Source organism: Herpailurus yagouaroundi, unplaced genomic scaffold, assembly GCF_014898765.1.
Source record: "Herpailurus yagouaroundi ecotype Mexico unplaced genomic scaffold, PumYag 160, whole genome shotgun sequence".
Taxonomy (NCBI): domain Eukaryota; kingdom Metazoa; phylum Chordata; class Mammalia; order Carnivora; family Felidae; genus Herpailurus; species Herpailurus yagouaroundi.
The window spans coordinates 40,999,597-41,016,464 of record NW_024412401.1 but is presented as its reverse complement, the minus strand read 5'-3'; positions in this window follow the sequence as shown (position 1 = coordinate 41,016,464).

Below are 16,868 nucleotides of genomic sequence, written 5' to 3'. Positions count from 1 at the left end.
GGTCTGTTTGTTCAGAGCAAAGTGGCAACTGGGAGCAATTAAAAACCAAGCCCGAGTTTGCAAGTGACTCACACCCAACAATAGCAGTCAGATGTTCCCAAACACTTGATGCTTTAGGAATTTCTGGTTGGTTGATTGTATTGTCTTTGTCTGTTTGCTTGCTTGTTTTCTTTGTGATTTTTTTTTTCTGAGAGGGATTTTTTTTTTTTTCTGTTAGTAAGACAAAGCCAGAAAAATGGAAAATTTCCATTCCTTCCTAAGAGGACAGTATCAGGTCTAAGTCAAGAGGTCTGGCAAAACTTGCACATATAAATCTTTCCATGAAGTGGGCATGGGAAAGCGTGTCCTTAAGACCATGTCCAGCATTTTAGAGGCATGGGTTTCTAAGGCAGTGGTGTGTATTTGGGATGAAGTCAGACTGTGAGCTTTTTTTTGATAATTTCTCTCCAGTTGGAGAAAGCATGAACCATAATGGCGACTGACATAGTATGAAGTCAGATGAAAAGAATCACTCTCTTCATCAGCCCATCCCTATTTAATCCTCCTAACCAGATCCTACTCCTCGCTAGGTTGTACTTCTCAGGTCCTAACCAAAAAGAATGGGGTAAAACCAAACCAAGATCACCTTGTAAGGGGGGACATTCATTTATATTGCACATATGGTGCCACCTCCCATTTGACACACACCACAGATATCACTAATCCATCACAGCCCTCTTTCCCAGTGACTCCAGAAGCATGCTCAGAATCCTCGGTAGAGGGTTCCAAAAATCACTACTAGTTTTCAGAGAGGACATGCCAGGTGCTAGCTACAGGCTAGGGAAATTCTGGAAATTACTGAATACTTCTTTTTTTTTAATTAAGTTTTTCTTTTTAATGTTTATTTATTATTTTTGAGACAGAGGGAGACAGAACATGAACGGGGGAGGGTCAGAGAGAGGGAGACACAGAACCTGAAACAGGCTCCAGGCGCTGAGCTGTCAGCACAGAGCCCGACGCGGGGCTTGAACTCACGGACTGCGAGATCACTACCTGAGCCGAAGTCGGACGCTTAACCGACTGAGCCACCCGGGCGCCCCTGAATACTTCTCATCAACAGGAAAGGAAGACAAATCATCAAAAGACCAGGGCTTCTCTTTCCTCTCCTGCTTTACTCTTGTGATTTTGAAAAACAGTACCTCTTTGATACTCAGTCGCTTCGTTTATAAAACAGAAGTAACATGTAACAGTTTTGCAAATGACACAACATTCAGTAGTTGAAGAATGTTTTGTGGGCCAGGTAATGATATGACAGTGAAATCTATTATTAGTATTAAAATCTGATAATCACTGAATCTCCACTGTTTGACCCACAGCTACAGCAGAGTCCCTGGCTGACACATCTTTGGCCAAACCTCAGTTACCTTGCTTTGCACCACATTCTCTACTTCAGTTGTCCTCCACCTTGAATGCCCATCAGAATCACCTTGGAGGGGGCTTCTTCAGACACAGAGTGCTGGACCCCACCCCCAGAGTTCCTGATCCAGTTGGACTGAGGGGGTGTGGCCCAAGAATCTGAAGTTCTTACAAGTTCCCTGGTGATGTTGATGTTGCAGGTCCCAGGACAACACTTTGGCAACCTCTGCCTCTAAGATGATATAGAACTAAGTTTGACATGAGAATGTTTAGCTCATTTCCCGTATCTCGCAGGTATCATCTTCATTGAATCCAACTGAAGAGATCTTCCATTTTCCTGAGCTGCTACCACACGGACTACCTTCTGTGAGGCTTAGTCTCTTTATGTTTTTTTAGGAAACTTTTTGTTTGTAGTTGCCTTGCCTTCCTAGAGAGACTGGGAAGTGCCCTGAGGCTTCAGATTTATGAGTATGTGTATCTTTCTCTATTGCTAGTGACACTGATCTAAGCACCCACCTTTTTTATTGCCCCCAGAGTATACCCCTCAAAACATTTCCTGGGTGCTTCATCATTGCCTAAAGGGTGCTAAGGAACAGCTCCCCATCATCCTTTCCCCGCCCCCCACCACACCTCCCACCACAGTGCTGCTGTGTCCTGGAGAGATTAACATTCCACTGGACACAGTACCCTTTGTTAGTGACTCTGCTGCTACCATCACTTTGCCCTCAGGGGAGGAGACATGCCCCTAAATTCCAGGCTCCTTTGCCTTAAAAGCCTCATAATAAGGTCTGACCTTTCCTTAATTTTCTATAGTAGCAGAGTTTGGCTATAACTAATTGGAGGTCTGTCTAAAGGGTAATACATATAGAAAGAAGTAACTGCAGACATTAATTTGCAATTCATAGCCCAGGCCCAGGCACACACTATAGTCCTGATGTTCTGACTTGCTCCCAGTGAGTCTCCACGTGGCCGAGTGCCGCCACAGTTTTCTTTGCAGCTTGGGCTCCAAGATCTAGAGAAAGGCAGAGCATCCTCCCTCATTACAGTCTCCAGCCCACCTCCTGAGTCCTTGTATTCCTGCCTCCACCTCTTACCAGGACTCTCTGAGAATGGAAACAGCCAGTTCATTCAGGGAAAGCCTTGCTACCACCTGAAAGGAATGGTCTGTTTCCCGGGGCCCAGTGATAATAATCATACAGTAGCTGGACATTAGTACATCCCTAAGTATCTGTTATTTAGCCTTAAAAACTATCTTTTTCCTTGAAGTATCCATGGCTCCATTCCTTCTTCAGTTTCCCTTTATGTAGAATTCAAAATACTGTAAGGTATAGTTTCACCCACTGTCATCTTACTACAGATGTAGAAGAGAATTGGGAATGTATTAATAAACAGATGCATATAAAAATGCATACTAATTTGACCTCTTCATATCTATCTGAAGGTCACTGTGACCTGGGAAGCACATTCAGATCGCTCCAACAGAATTCTAGATTCTCCAGCCTCTCCTCTGCTTCTCACGCCATTTCTCTTCACATTTAGCCAACCCCCCGCTGCATCAAGGTACTTTGGCAGCAGATGAAAGTCCTTGAGTCTATTTGTCCACACAATAGGCCAACCTTCTATCAGTTCTCTCCCCTCCTGAATAATTCTGTGCTTTGCATCTGCCCATGTTTTTACCCAGGCACCCGCAGGTGCTTGCTTTGAAGGCCCTGCCTTGAGCGAAGATCACCAGTTTGAGACAACGCAGTTTGTCCCCATTGCTTATTTGTTAAGATGAGCCCGTCCATCTGTCCCCGTGCCACAGACCCTGGGTGGCAAAAAGTAATAAAAGAAAAACACTCTTTGACAGCCCTCCCGGCATAATGCCGGCATGAGCACAGGTTATTATCTTGTAATGTCACTGCTATTTCCAACGGCCCCCGATGGATCTGCTGACTGGCGAGACAAAAGGGGAGACACTGTTAACACAGCCCCTGTGCTTTGTAAGGAGCAACATTGTGCTGGGCTTTCAGAGTGGCTTTTACTGCCTATTGATTAGTGTTTTGACTGCAAGTCGACGCCCCTTCCCCCACTGAAGTTGTCACTGGCGTATTTATTTAATAAATCCCATCTTGGGCCATGACCACTGTAGGGCTGACTTGGCTTCTGTTGCTTCTTGGTAGACTGGGGAGAGAAATAGGCTAAGAGCGTGAAGATGTTCACCAGTCCTCTGTCTGCCGCTAAATTGCTACATGACCTTGGAAGAATCCCTCTCCCTCACCCACCCCCCCGCCCCGCCCCGAGCCTCAAATCCTTCCTTTACATCCCAGGTCTGACCCAAGAGGAGTCGATGATTCTGTGATTCTTATTTCAAGACTTTCAACTCCCAGGGGGTTGCAGCATGAACTGCTTGAGAAGGTCCCCGAAATAGCAGCAGAGTAATTGCAATGTATATTCTAATAGCAGTAGCTGTAGTAACAGAGCCGCCCCCTCCCCGGGTTTCCTCTTTAGGGGTGATATGCCAGAATGAGAAACAAAATTACTGTGTCTGTTCAGCAAATTCCTCCTGACAAAAATCTTTAAGCGTTGACAAGAGTAATATACTGAAAATTAGTTTAGAAGTGTTTCAAGTTTCAAAAATCAATCAAAATCAAATTAGGTTCTGAAGACGCTGTCTGTTGAGTTTTAGGAAAAAATAAAGATTCGCTTCAGCAACTCGGGAAAGTGGCTTTGACCCCAAAGGAGGTGACTCTCACACAAAGTGATTGTCCTTCCTTACGTCTACCTGTTAGGCTCTCTCCAAGGATTTGGCTGAGTATCCCTGTGTTCTGTCATCTTAGACATTTGTAAATAACTCACCAGCTGACCTACATTTTAATTCCATTTCTTTCCCTTCCATCTCCCAGCCTCCAAGGCCCCACCCAAAGCTAAATGAGAAAAAAAAAATTGTAGAAGAATTAGTCTTACCTCTCAGAATGGTAAAAAGGTCTGGTGGTGGGGAGAAAAAGAAATTAACACCTGTAAACTCTCCTAGCTTGGTCTGATGGTCAAGTGCAAAAGAGCAGATGGTAGAAAAAGAGCTGTATTTAGGATGCAGGAATGCACGCCTCTGTGGGGGCGCATAGTGACCAGAGTTCTAGCGGCTTCATTTCTTCTCCAGATACATAGCTCGGACATTAGGGTCTTCCCCAGCCTGGAAGGACAGTAGTGATGATGTTGACACCTCTGCTCAAACCAGGCTGGCAGCTACCGTCACCACAAAGAGGCCCCCTGTCTTTTCTCTCCTCCTTGTCAATGCCTATTATCCACGAAGCTGCCATCGCTGACATGCCCCTTAAAAGGCACCAGTGTCTGGGCTTAAGGTGTTATTAGCCAGTGTTTCCAAGTCTTTCATTCTCTCTGTGGAGCTGAGACAATGACCTCCATCTACTCTCTTCAGGCAGAGTCTCCAAACATTTCTGCTTAGACCTAGAATCCCTTTGTTCACAAATATTTTGTTAAAACATTAAATTCAGTTTCTGGCAAAACTCCTCTAATCATCAAGTGTCAGACCCAGACAAGGGGCTCATCAGCCCCAGTGTGTGTGTGTGTGTGTGTGTACACATACCAAGGAACTATACCTGATGCTGTGCTTTGCCATTGGTTCTCAACTAATCTCGAAGCTTCTCTTTGGACATATTAGCATGGAATATCTCCCCAAATTCCCCAATATAAATGGGTGGGGGTACTTATCATTAAGTACCACATGTTCATTTGGAAAATTCAATGTATACAGACAAAACTAAAAGTTACAATTAAATCCCGGAATTAAATTGTTAAAATATTGTTATGTTTCTCTATGGTTGTTTTCTGTGCATGTAAGGCAAACATATTTTCCTTATCAAAATTCTTGTTAGTATAATCTGCTTTATAACCTCCCCTCGCCTTTTTTTTACATTTAAGTTATACCATGGGAGGATTTTTCTTCTGTATGTTTTGCAATTTTCTTGTAAGATAAGATTTTCAATGGCTTCACAATATTCTATTGTGTTGATATATTCCAATGTTTAATTTTCTATTCTTTGACATTTAGGTTTTAAAGATGTCTTTAAATTATAAATAATTATGCTACAACAACTTCTCACATTTGACACATATTTTAAGAAATATTAGGCTATAGGGACGCCTGGGTGGCTCAATCGGTTGAGCTTCCAACTTCGGCTCAGGTCATGATCTCACTTTCGTGGGTTCGAGCCCCATGTCAGTGTCTGTGCTGATAGCTCAGAGCCTGGAGCCTGCTTTGGATTCTGTGTCTCCCTTTCTCTCTGCCCCTCCCCTGCTCACACTCTGTCCCTCTCTGTCTCTTAAAAAAAATAAAATTAGGGGCGCCTGGGTGGCGCAGTCGGTTGAGCGTCCGACTTCAGCCAGGTCACGATCTCGCGGTCCGTGAGTTCGAGCCCTGCGTCAGGCTCTGGGCTGATGGCTCAGAGCCTGGAGCTTGTTTCTGATTCTGTGTCTCCCTCTCTCTCTGCCCCTCCCCCGTTCATGCTCTGTCTCTCTCTGTCCCAAAAATAAATAAACGTTGAAAAAAATTAAATTAAATTAAAAAAAAACTAAAAAAAAAAATATTAGGTACACACACTCATATCTATGCCATATCTATCTATCTGTTCTATCAGTGCCATTCAAGTGAGTGCCAATTTCATAGCAGTCTTTCTTTTCTCACTTTTGAGTACTTCTTGAAAGCAATGTAAAAAAGGGAACACTTCATCCAATTCTAATAGATTTTCATAAATAAATTACTTTGGGGTCAAATTATATAAATAGGAGAAGACTACAATTTTCCTAAAATTAAAAACCAGGAATCATTTTGCCTCTTCCGTCTCCTTCTTTCCGGACACCCAATGAATCATTAGTCTTATCTATATTACCTTCATAGTGAATTCCTTAAGCCTTCCTTCTTCTCCAACCCATCTGGCACTGTTGCTTGCTCTACTGAGCTATCTAAATTGCTCCTTGTAGGGGCTCTTTGCCTACGATCTCTATTTTTAATCTAACATTTCTCATGGGATTTCTGTGGAACACTGGTCCCCATGGGATATGTGATGAGAGAAATTCCATAACAAATAAAATTATAAAAACTCACCTATTTTTTTCCTATTCTGCCTCTTCTTGGAGATACACGAAGCAGATCAGTATATTAGATATTCTGGGGAGCCCTATAATTAAACAATCAAAAGAAAAAAATCAATAAAAATCTTAATTAGCTTGGTGGAAACTAAAACTTACTGTAATTCATTCATTTTTTTTCAAAAAACATTTGTTGCATAATTGCAATGTGTGATAGTCGTGTGTGTGTAGGTATGTATGTGTGAGAATACGTTTCTTTTTTCTAAGAGAGAGAGAGATTGTGTGAGAAGGGGAGAGGGGCAGAGGGAGAGAGAATCTTAAGCAGGCTCCATGCCCCATACAGAGACTGATGCAGGGCTCAACCCTACAACCCTGGAATCATGACCTGAGCCAAAATCAAGAGTCAACAGTCAACTGACAGCCTCTTCGGCTCCCCACGAACACCTTTTAATAACCTGTTGAACTTCTGCCTTAAGAATATACTTCGGGAAATACTTTTATGTTGCATCTTTCACATAGCTGGTGAAGTAATTTTCTAAAGACTAGATATGATTATACTTCTAAACTTTTAAAAGAAGTTTAAAGGAGAGTTAAACTCTTAAAAACTCTTAAAAAGAGAGTTCTCCAGGATAATATAAATTCCCTATCTGTGCCATGGCTTTTGAGACCCTTCATAGTTTGTCTTAATCACAGTTTCCCAATCTCCAATTGCTTTCCTGAACCACTAGAAAACCTAAGCATTTCAAAGCTCTCTGTCTTATCTGAGAGTGTCATAGATTTTTATCTTTTCATGCCTTGATTTCTGCTGTTTCTTTTGTTGATGTTCTCTAGTGGTGACATTTGATTTACCTCCAATAGCAAATACCACTGTCTTGCAAAATCTTGCCCACCTTCTCCAGTGGCCACTTCTTTCTTATCCTTCAAATTCCAACTAAAATGGCATATCTGTGAAGCATTTTCTCATGCTCTCTACTCATTCTTTCTTAATAGCCTCCAAGATTGGCAGGGTAGTGACCATTATCCTCTTTATTTTATTTTATTTTTTATGATGAGGAAACAGGTCTGAAGAGGGATTTGCAGAAATGATGGGCCTAAGCAGGGAGAAGAGAACCTATTTGCATAGTTGTGGGTTCTCTGCATACCCTATGGTCTTTGCTGACCACCTAATTATGTGTCAAGAAGATCAGAGATCAGAGAATGGACGGGGGTTAGGAAGTGAGTGTCTACAGACTTCCTGGAATCCCAAAGAGGATGAACACTTAGCTCAGACATAGAAGGCTTTAGCTAAATCCTGAGCTTGTTTGTGACCATCAGAACTGTGTCTGGCATGCTCAGTTCAGATTTTCAGGGATTTAGGTTTTAACTGGCAAAGGAAGTTGTTTAAACCCAGGAAATGGGAAGGGAAAAACAGAGAGAAAGCCAGCTAATCAGAAGCTATTAAGCTCATAAAAAAGTGTTGGCTTGAGTTACAGTTTGAGGGGGAAACGTTAGTTTCAGCTCACTATTCAATAACTATTGGCCTTTTGGGTCTCCAAATTAGCTGTTGACTGACTCTTTTAAGCCAAGAATTAAAATTTCTAGGCTCTTACAAGCTATGAGGATCCTAGGGTAGGCTTGATAAATGCTGTTTTTAATAGCCTACATTTTATTGACATGTAATAATATGTTGAATGATTTTGCATCTGTATGCTTGTTTTCTAGGATACCTATCATTATACCCATTTTTGGAGAGTGGAAAAATGAAATACACGAAAAGTAATTCTCCATAGTGTTAGGATTTGAACCCATGTGTTCTAAATTCTAGTGATGTAAAGAGGACTCTCTTAGCAGGGTCTGAGTTAAGAAATCATGAGTCAGGAGCTATTTCTCAGTTTTTAGAACTTCTCAGTTATTGAGGGAGAAGAGGCATCCATGAGACAGAGGAAGAGGAGAGACAGGTGGAGGGTGGGGGGTGGGGCGGGGAATGCAGTTCCTCTTGGAAGTATGGAAAGAAGCTTTGCGGACAAGACCTTGTGGGCAGAGGGCAGGGACCAGAGTCTCTTTCTCTGGCTTACTGTCTCCCCTCTTCTGACTCTTGAATTTTGCATTCTCTTATCAGGAACGATGGTATTATCTGTGTTCTCTACACAATGGTCTAATCTTTTCCAGCTCCAGGTGCTGACATGGATTGTGCTGGAACATATTGGAAAGGGTTTGATGTAAGACTTTAGTAGCTATTAACTATAAGTAGCTAGATTAAAAATAAATGAAGATACACATTCTCCATTTCAACTGCAAAGAGTGTTATATGTGTTCATTATCCAATTACTGATTTCACAAACATTTATTAGGATTTTACTCCATGTCAGGCACTCAGTGCAAAGCTCTGAGGTATATGAAAAAAACAAAGTTCTCTGCATTGAAGGAGCGCAAAGTCTAGCAGATATGGTAGTTAAGATGGATCTTAACTTCTTGGAAGGATTCCTGATACTTTTCAATAGGTAGCAAAAGTGAAGAGTTTTCCTGTCTTTCTAGAAACACACACACACACACACACACACACACACACACACACACACACACTTCCAATGATGGGAGGGGAATATCAGCACCTGTTCAGACCCTCTAATTACCAAGCACAGTCCTCCAAGAAGTCCATAAACCTTAAGTTAGAATATTCTGGAATCAAGAACATTGTTGGAATGAATAAATGTTTACTGCATTCCGAGCATATTTAGGGCAGTGGAAATAAAAGGGAATGTTCCAATGACTGTCAGCAACTCACATCACTACTACCCTCTTCTAAGTCTCTGAAGGAAAAGCCAAATGGCATTTCGTAGAACCTCCATGCCCAGTATGATTCTAACTTACAGTTTCACAAGGGAAGATACTAGATTTGGAAAGCAGAAAGGAAAGAAGAAGCCATTATCACCTGGGATAGTTGTAGCCAGATATGTTGGGATGTCTTGAGATTTACAGTGGCTTGCCGGAAAGCTCTGAAAGATCACATATTCTCACTACTGCAGACTGAGATGGCAGGGGCTACCCAAAGATTCTTGTGAATTTTAATAGTGTCATGGATAATGTTTGAGAACCACCCACTTCTGTGTTTCAGGATGAATTCTTCTGTAGCAACTTCCTAACTTTTCTTCCCTTAGCTTCCAGTGGTTGGGTAACCCCCTTTTCCCCATATTCAGCCATTCTTTCATAGAAGACATAGAATGGCTTGTTTCTTGATGGAACCCTAACTGAGGTAAGGGGGAAGGTATGGCTTCTTTTCTGTTCTCCAGGGTGCAAACTTTTTTTTTTCTGTACAGAGCCACATAGTAACTCTTTCTGGCTTTGCAGGATAGTCTGTCCCTGCTGTAACTATTCAGTTCTACCATTGTATTGCAAAAACAGCCTTAGAAAATATGTAAACAAATGAGTGTGCCCGTGTTCTGATAAAGCTTTATGACAAAACCAGGTGGAAGGCAAGATTCGGCTCATGGGCGATGATTTGCCAACCCCTGCTTTAAAGGATTGAGCTATTTGTATGTCTCACTTCATGACTTAAGGTCTTCTTTGATCTATGGAAAACCCTTTGCTTGATTTATTTTTAATATACATAGTCCTCACATATCTATTTTACTCTTCTATTTCTCTCTCTACTCTGATAGACAGATGGGTGGAGGGATAGATAGATACATAGAAAAAAATCTATATATACCCATTTGAATATATTCAATATATATTTTCCTTTGTGTGTATTTCTGAAAAATATATTGCTTTATTGTACATGTTTTAACTTTGAATGGATTTAAATTTTATTTCATGTTTGCTTTCTTTCCTCATGTAGTACTGTCTTTAATAGCCTTTTTTATGAATCTACACATAATTTTTTTAACTTTTGATTTTAATTCAGGTTAGTTAACATACAGTGTTATGTTAGTTTCAGGTGTTCAATATAGTGATTCAACAATTCAATACATCCTTAATCCCCATCACCAATTTAACCATCACCCGTATCCACCTTACCTCTCTGGTAACCATCTGTTTGATCTCTATAGTTAAGAGTCCCTTTCTTGGTCTCTCTCTCTCTCTCTCTCTCTCTCTCTCTCTCTCTCTCTTTCCCCTTTGCTCATGTGTTTTGTTTCCTAAATTTCACATGAGTGAAATCATATGATATTTGTCTTTCTCTGACTGACTGACTTCAGTTAGCATTATACTCTCTAGCTCCATCCATGTCGTTGCAAATGGCAAAATTTCATTCTTTTTTATGACTGAATAATATTCCATTGTGTGTGTATGTGTATGTATGTGTGTATATATATATACATATACATATACATATACATATACATATATATATATATATATATATATACACACACACACACACCATATCTTGTTTATCTATTCATTAGTCAATGAACACTTGGGCTGCTTCCATATCTTTGCTATCATAAATAATGCTGTTATAAACATAGGGGTATATGTATCCCTTTGATTTAGTGTTTTTGTATTCTTTAGATAAATACCCAGTAGTGTGATAGCTGGATCATAGGGTAGTTCTATTTTTAACAGTTGGAGGAACATCCATACTGTTTCCACAGTGGTTGCACCAACCACTAAGAGTACATTTTTCTCCACATCCTCCCTAACACATATTGTTTCTTGTGTTGTTGATTTTAGCCATTCTGACAGGTATGAAGTGATCTCACATTGTAGTTTTCATTTGCATTTACCTGATAATGAGTAATGATGAGCATCTTTTCATGTGTCAACCATCTGCATGTCTTTTTTGGAGATATGTCTGTTCATGTCTCCTGCCCATTTTTTAATTGGATTATTTGTTTTGGAGGTGCTGAGTTTTTAAGTTCTTCATTTATTTTTGAGAGAGAGAGAGAGAGAGAGAGTGCTCTAGTTGGGGGAGGGACAGTGGGAGAGAGACAGAGAATCCCAAGCAGCTTCATGCTCAGCACAGAACCTGAGATGGGGCTCAATCCCACGACTGTGAGATCATGACCTGAACCAAAATCAAGAATCGGATACTTAACCAACTGAGCCACCCAGGTTCCCTGAGTTTTTAAGTTTTTCATCTATATCTTGGATACTAATCCAACCCTTTATCAGATATGTCATTTGCAAATATCATCTCCCATTTTGTAGATAGCTGTTTAGTTTGTTGGCTGTTTCCTTTGCTGTGCAAAAGCTTTTTATTTTGATATGGTCTCAGTAGTTTATTTTTGCCTTTATTGTCCTTGCCTTAGGAGACATATCTAGAAAAATGCTGCTACAGCTAATATCAGAGAAGTTACTGCCTGTGTTCTCTTCTAGGATTTTTATGGTTTCAGGTCTCACATTTAGGTCTTTAATCCATTTTGAATTTATTTTCGTATATGGTGTAAGGAAATGGTCTGCTTTCATTCTCTCGCATGTTGCTGTTCAGTTTTCCCAACACCGTTTGTTGAAGACACATTCTTTTTCCCACTGGATATTCTTTCCTGCTTTGTCAAAGATTAATTGGCCATGTCACTGTGGGTTTATTTCTGGGTTTTCTGTTCTGTGTCAGTCATCTAAGTTTTTGTGCCGGTACCATACTGGTTTGATGACTGTAGCTTTGTAATATAACTTGAAGTCCGGAATTGTGATGCCTTCAGCTTTGCTTTTCTTTTGCAAGATTGCTTTGGTTATTTGGGGTCTTTTATGGTTCCATACAAATTTTAGGATTGTTTGTTCTAGCTCTGTGAGAAGTTCTGTTGATATTTTGATAGGGATTGCATGGGATGTGTAGATTGTTTTGGGTAGTATAGAAGTGTTGACAATATTTTGTCTTCCAAACCATGAGCATGGAATGTCTGTTCATTTCTTTGTGTCATCTTCAGTTTCTTTCATCAGTATCTTATAGTTTTCAGAATCTAGACCTTTCACATCTTTGGTTGGGCTTATTCCTAGGTATCTTGCTGTTTTTTGTGCTTTAATCGCCTTTCTTATTGTACTGTGTCCATCTAGTTCACCAGTTTTAACTTATGAGTAGTACTCCACGGTGGCGGTGGTAGATGTTGGTCCAGCAGCAGGTTCTTATTCCCTGGGGTCATCAATGATCACTGCTGTCCTGAAGAATTTACTTAGATACTCACTGTACTCTTCAGGAGTGAAAAGTAAATTTCTGTTTGTGCTTATTTATTACCATGACATTACCTAGCTTGTCTTAGTATCTTGCTTCTAAGTACTGAATAAGTACCCATGATACATATCCAAAACATGACACCAGTCTAGTATGCTGTCAATGGACCACTACATTGCTTAGGAAACATAACAAAGTTATTAAATCACCAGTGTCTGGAACCTAAGTGCCTAGATTCAAAATCCGGTGCTATAATTTACTAAATATGTAATTTGAGGCAAATTGTTCATTTGTTTGTTTTACATCTTTTTTTTGCCTTTGATTCTTCATCTGTGATATGGGGACATTGCTAATACATACTTTACCTATCATTAAGATTAATTACGTCATTGGGGCACCTGGGTGACTCGGTTGGTTGTGTGTCCCACTCTTGATTTTGGCTCAGGTCATGATCTCAGTCATGGGACTGAGCCCCATGTCTGGCTCTGCGCTGGGCATGGAGCCTGCTCGGGATTCTCTTTCTCTCTCCTTTTGACCCTCCCCTGCTCACTCTTGTTCTCGCTCTCTCAGAAAAAATAAGTAAATAAAAGAATAAAAAAGATTACATTTTTAGAATTGTATTTTTAAATGTACTTTTTATCACTGAAAAAGTTCTCCATAGGTATTTTTAAATAAAAAATTAAACCACATGTTGCTAAAATTTTCAAATACAGCATTTAACATCTAGAGCCTTTCCATTGTAAATGCTCCGTGCTTGGAGAAGATGGGGAGGGCAGGTGTTGCCCCAGATTTGCAGAAAAGGAAATCAAGACTCAGATAGGTGAAATCATTTCTCTCAGGTCATGGTGCTCGTCCTAACAGAGCAAGATTCAATTCCATGTCTTCTGGCTCAAAGAGAGTAACTCCTTGGCTTCTTTGGCCCATAGCAATAGGGAACTCTTGTGTGTGGGAACAAGCCATCCAGCAGAACGCATTATGATGGGTATTAACACAGGAGCTCCAAAAGGAAGACATGCTGAATTCTAACCAAGCAGCAGGGAAAGGGAAGTAGGGGGAGGGGAGAACGAAAGACAGGAGTGTGGGAAGGCAGAAACTGCCGGTGAGGTGAGAAGAGACGAGACGTTTCCCCAAGGATAGAGGAAAGGAAGGTTAAAGGCATATTGATCTTGAGTGGGGAAAACATTCTCTGGACTTTTCATCCTGCTTTCAGATCATCTGGCATCAAAAAAGGGTCTGTTACTGAGCTCAGCTTTGGAGATGACGTGAGAGATACAACAGAGGAACGACCATATGCTGACATGGAGGGCACAAGAGTGGTTTTTGATGATATGAGCTGAGCTGCAAAGTAGAAGCAATGTGGAACCTGATCAAACATGCATCCAGTGATGGGCAAGCAGCAGCCAAGCACAAGCACAGGCATCCTCTGAAAAAACTATTCCATTTCCTGACCTGAAAGGAGGCTGACTTTCTTTTCAAAAGAACTTGCAGAACTACCCAGGTCATACCCGGGGGAGGGGGCCCCCCCCAGTAGAGCATGTTACGATGTCCAAGGTGCTTCCTCAACAATTACCTTGTAGGATTCTCAGAGCTACACTGTGAGAGTAAACCGGGCACCATTTACGATTCTCGTTTTACAGATGATGAAACTGAGGATGAGAAAAGGCAAGGACACAGGGCCTGGGAAGCAGGCAAAGAGGTAGGAGCAGATCGTGGCTTCCCCATTATTGCCCAATTATCCTCGCACTAAAGCACATTATGTCTGGCCAAACTGACGTTTCACAAAATGGAGTTGAGAACATCCCTATATGAATATATACGAGCATATCTATCAATCGAACTCAATTATATATTCATACATTTTCATTTCCCATCCATGTTTATAGTGTATCATCCATGATCAGTTCCTATATCTATTAACATTTTTATAATTATCTGATTCAATTTATCTATATACTTCATCTCTTATCCTTCCTGATTGGTCATCTGTATACAGATACACTGACTGATGTGATGTGATGTGTGTAAGATTAATTATACCATAGCAGAAAGCACACGAACATTGAAGATGTAAATGCATGCTTATAAACCTTGTATTCAAGGTTTGCATTGTCTTACTAATTTCTTTAATCTCTCTGAACTTCAGTTTTGCACCTTGTCGATTAGAGATAAAAATGTCCACCTCCCAGTTCTGGGAGAGCTATAATAAGACATTGGTTATAAGGTGCATAGTGCCTGGCTCAGAGAAGTCTCACAAATAGTTCCTGCTTGCTTGCTTTCACCAGATCCTTCCATTCCTTTCTGGCTATCTAGCTTCTCCTCTAATTCCAGTTGGTCTCCATTTACCTTTTCTCTGAACCTCAGTGTCATCCATTATGTGAGGAATTGTTTGTGCATTTGACACATGGTTCCAAAGATTATCCATTGAGGATCAGATACTCTGGTTTGGAAATCTGGCTGTAAGATTCTTCAGGTAGAGCTTCTCATTTATCATTTAAGAAAGCAAGACATAATTCTTAATCCATTCTTCTGAATCATCTGAAGGACTTTGCATACAGCATTGCTCATAATTGGTGCCAAGTAGATATTTGATAAATTAGATAGTTCCCAAGTAGCACGCTTGACCCCGGGAGAGTTTGAGAGTGGAAGCACAAAGGGGCTGATCCTCCATGTATATAAAAAACTGGGATAGCAGAGACCTCTGCAGTTTTAACAAGAAACCACTTATTCTTTTAGTCTGTGCTTATTGAGCAACAGACCTACGTTACCTTTGTTTGATATGTGCTCAGATTACACAAATGCATCAGACACACGCATGCAATCTGGAAAAGAAACAGTTCCATTCTAATGCGATCACTGTGATAGGGGGATGCCTGGTGAGCTGTGGGAACACAGAGATGGTGGACACTTGATATTTGTCTTTACCAGTTGTCCAGTGTTTCTTTGTCCCTTCTTCTGGTAATAGCACCCCCTTACTGTGAAGAGCTAAATATTGATCACTCTCTGCGGTTCATGGCATTCATGTGACTCGTTCTGGCTAACTACAAGCCCCTCCCCTTGGCCATAGTCGTGGACTCCGATAGGGATATGTGACCCAAGGTGGTCCAGTTAGAGTCATTCCCTGCGAATTTATTAGCAGAAGCTGATAGGAGATCTCTCTTCCCTATACATGACTACTGACTTAATAGAAGCTGAGAGATAGATGCTGTTTGCCACCTTCCCTCTCCCCATTGCATAGAAAAAGTCTTTGAGGTGTAAGAAAAAAGAAGTCAAACCCTAGGGTGATATAGATAATGGAGATAAAGGAAAAACAGAATCTGGATAATTTTTAAGTACCTAGTGCTCCCTGGAGCCATCTGTACCTTTGGATTTCCAATTACATGAGCTAATAAATTCTCATTTTTGTTCAAAATTTGAATTTTTTTATACAGACTTTTTCATATAGTCATTCTATCACTCTAAATCTGTGTAGAATTTTATAACATTTCAAAACCATTTTGTGCATATCATTTTCTGTGAGTCTCAGGACAATATTGTGAGAGAGGTAGCTATTGTTTTATGGTTCCTGGTGAGAATGATAAACATAAAACGAGTGATGTGGCTGAAGTTGGTCAAGTGAATTGTGAGTAAGGCTGAGAGAGAAATTAAACTTTCTGATATTTAGGGCCAAGTTTTCACATTTATCCTAAAGTCTGATTACCAGACCACACATCTAAGTGTTCAGTCCTAACTCTAATTGGACATATGAAGCCTATCACAAAATCCTACCATTCCATGTCCAGCAAGGTGGGGATAGAGTTCACTTCATCCTTCAACATTGCTCACTATATGTGGGTTTAATCTGTATGTGTGTTTACTATATTTATCACTTTTACTCAGAAAACTTGATCAAGAAATATATTTGCAGGTGTTGATCAGAGTTCCCTGGATAGGTTACTGTGCAAATACCACTTAGTAATACATTACATTACATCACATTGACTTAGGCATGGTGCTATGCTTGAGATATAAAAGAGGGACACTGGTTTCAGCAATATATTCTAACGGCTTAGTGAGTCACTTGTTTCTGGGCATTGCAATCTCTGAATTCCTGGGCATCCTTTGTGGTACATGGTCAGATCATGCCCGACCTCTGTTGAAAAGAAGCCAATTACCTGACTGCAAATGATGTCAAAGTACTTTCAACTGACCTCAGTCCTGGAAGTGAGCTGGTTGAAAAGCTTGTTATTGATCCGTTCTTCCAAATATTCTTTGAGTCTTTTATTAATTAGATTGTCAGAATCTTGTTAATTTAGGCCCC